A 3,489-nucleotide genomic window follows, 5' to 3' on the forward strand; every position below is an offset into this window, starting at 1 on the left:
GCCACAGATATACATCAAAAAGATCATCTACTATGATCAATTTAGCTTTATTCCAGAGATGCAGGGATGGTTCAATATGCCTAAGTCAATCAACGCCATAAATCATATAAATGGACTCAAAGATAAGAATCACATGGTCATCCCAATAGATGCTGAGAAGGCCTTTGACAAAATCCAGCATGCATTTATGTTCAAAGTCCTAGAGGGAATTGGACTGGAGGGAACATACCTCAACATAATGAAAGCCATATATAACACACCCACAGCCAATATCATTCAAAATGGAAAAAAGCTGGAAGCATTCCCATTGAAATCAGGAACCAGACAAGGCTGTCCACTATCTCCACTTCTCTTTAACATAGTGTTTGAAACTCTTACAAGAACAATAAGAGCAGGAAATTAAAGGAGTAATAATTGGAAAAGAGATCAAATTATCCCTTTTTGCAGATGATATGATATGATATCTAAGAGATGCCAAAAATTCCACCAGAAAACTCCTAGACACTATTAACACACTCAGTAAAGTGGCAGGTTACAAAATTTAAAAAAGTCTGTAGCCTTTCTATATACCAATAACAAGCAATCAGAGAAAGAGCACATGGAAACACTCCCCTTCACAATAGCTGCAAAAAAAAATGAAATATCTTGGAATAAACCTGACCAAAGACCTCTACAATGAAAAATTTAAATTTTTAAAGAAGGAGATTGAGGAAGACATCAGAAGATGGAAGGACCTCCCATGCTCATGCATTGGAAGAATTAATATTGTGAAAATGACCATCCTACCAAAAGCCATTTATAGATTCAATGCCATGCGAATCAAAATCCCCATGACATTTTTCACAGAATTAGAAAAAACATCCCAAGAGTCATATGGAAGCACAAAAGACCTCAGATAGCCAAAGCAACCCTGAGCATTAAGAGCAATGCCAGGGGGATTACTATACCAGATTTTAAGCTGTATTACAGAGCTATAGTCATAAAAACACAGTACTGGGACAAAAATAGACCCATAGATCAATCGAACAAAATTGAAGACCCAAATATGAGTAATTGCAATTTCAGCCACCTGATATTTGAAAAAGGGGCCAAGAACATTCACTGGAGGAAAGACAGCATGTTCAGCAAATGGTGCTGGCAAAACTGGATCTCTACTTGTAGAAGAATGAAACTAAAGCCCTATCTTTCACCTTGCACAAAAGTCAATTCCAAATGGATCAAAGACCTCAATGAACCTGAAACTCTGAAACTATTAGAAGAAAACATCGGCAAAACCTACAATATATAGGTGTAAGAAAGGAATTTCTAAACCAGACATCAACTGCTCAGGAAATAAGTTCAAGAATCAACAAATGGGACCTCATTAAACTAAAAGCTTCTGTACATCAAACGAAGTAACCAAGGAAGTGAAGAGAAAACCCACAGAATGGGAGAAAATCTTCACCAGTGACACATCTGACAGAGGTTTAACATCCAGAATATATAACGAACTCAAAAAACAGAGAATCAAGACAGGAATTAACCCAATAAAAAATGGGCTAAGGCTGGGCGTGGTAGCATATGCCTTTAATCCCAGCACTCAGGAGGCAGAGACAGGCGGATCTCTGTGAGTTCAAGGCCAGCCTGGTCTACATAGTGAGTTCCAGGACAGCTGGGGCTACAGGGAGAACCTGTCTCAAAAAGACCAAAAAAAAAAAGGGGGGGGTGGCTAAGGAGCTGAACAGAGAATTCTCAAAAGAAGAAGTAAAGATGGCTAAGAAGCATCTTAAAAGATGTTCAACATCACTAGTAATTAGGGAAATGCAAATTAAAACCACTTTAAGATTTCATCTTACCCCAGTCAGACTGGCTAGTGTGTTCTTTAAATTCACTGAATTCTTTTATCATTTTTATAATTGCTTTTTGAGTTCCATGTCCTTCATTATCTCTAGGGAGTTCTCATTGTACTTCTCTAGAGGATTATTGGTATTTAGTGAGGATATGTTATTTTGATTTTTCATGTTATTATTTTTTCTCTGTGATTTTGACATGTGAATTTCTTTTGTAGTTTCTGATTCTTGTGTGAGACTCAAGCCTTAAACTTTAGGTCTGTTTCTTTTTGTAAATTTTATGTGCCTTTCTGGTTTACTTTTTGGGCATTAAAAACTGGTTCATCTAAGTGTCTGGTTCTCTCTTTTGATTTTATATTGGAGTAGCCAAATTGCTTTTGTCTTCAGGACTTCCCACAGAGGCCCAAGTCAGATGATGATCAGATGCTCTCAGGCTTTCTTCTAAGGCCTGGATCCCTCCAGGAACGATATTGTTCATTCAAGAATTTTTGAGTTGGACTGTCCTGGGAGCAGGGCCCAAGAAAGATGCTGTGCCACCCAGGGATGCAAAGGGAGGTGGAGGTGGGAAGAGGCCCCAAGGGATCCCCGGGACTGCAGAGAGGAACTGGGTTGGTCTGGATGCAAAGGATCTGGAAGCAGTGGTGGCTCCAAGAAGAGAGGTCAGCCCCGGTGTCTGGGGTGCCAAGACAATAAATGGGCCAGTACCCAGGAAAGAAGGAGAGATGGGGTGAGGGAGCTGGGAGGGTAAATGAGGCTGGGAGAGTCAAGGCACGGTCTTCACCAATGGAACCATGTTAATCTAACAACCTCCTGACAAATTATACATACCAGATCAAGAAATATATGTCTAGGCAAGTTTTATCTGAGAACAATTGGTCTTTCCCCAAGATTTATCTACATGGCACAGAGTAATTAAAAGCACCAGACTGGTGGAACCAAGCTTCTTAGATGTTTAACAAACATACTTTGAGGCCTATACTAATTTGGTCAGGGGGACATAAAGGACAGTTTTTGCTCCTTGCCCTCCTAAGTCGACTAGTTCCAGGGTACTATGAGCATTTCTCAAAATGTCCTAGAATTGTGGTGGGTCACCTGTCCTCTTGATCAAGGAGGCCAAGGAGACCCCACAAGAAAAGAGACCCCAAAAGGAAAGTATAACCAAAGATTAAAGGGGCCAATATAATTTTTTAAAGAGTCCATATGTATAGCTAAAGGCTACATAACAAGCAACAATGCCAGATAGGAGATACCTTCTTTTGAGTTGTTGGCCAGGGTGGCTCAAGGGACTCCCAGATTAACCCAGCATAGAACTTGGAAAATGAACAGCAGACCCCAATCTTATCTAAAGGAATATTGACAACCAATTGCTGCTCAATGAGGAACAGCTGATCTTCCTAAAACAAAGACCTCTAGATAGGCTGACTAGATTCACCAGATGGACAAGTAGTGGGGAATGGTTGGGGGTGATGACATCACAGTGGACAGTAGCAGGGATAACAGAATATAAGGGCTCTAGTGAGGGGAGGGAGGCTATGGGAGGGTGCCATATGAAAAATGGGGGTACAGTTGAATAAGATGGTTTGAGATGGTCTGTGTGATATACACACAAAAAAAAATCAACAGATTTTAAAAATGAATTATATTTGAGGAGGAAGCATAA

The 3,489-nt window shown here is 40.0% G+C and overlaps 1 protein-coding gene across 3 annotated transcripts in view; it reads right to left on the reverse strand.

Moving 5' to 3' along the window:
* Window positions 1–3,489, reverse strand: part of Fam234b (family with sequence similarity 234 member B) — a 61,882-nt gene that overhangs the window by 22,727 nt on the left and 35,666 nt on the right. The window lies entirely within an intron of this gene.

The sequence above is a fragment of the Nannospalax galili genome, unplaced genomic scaffold (assembly GCF_000622305.1).
Source record: "Nannospalax galili isolate Female #2095 unplaced genomic scaffold, S.galili_v1.0 scaffold210, whole genome shotgun sequence".
Taxonomy (NCBI): Eukaryota; Metazoa; Chordata; class Mammalia; order Rodentia; family Spalacidae; genus Nannospalax; species Nannospalax galili.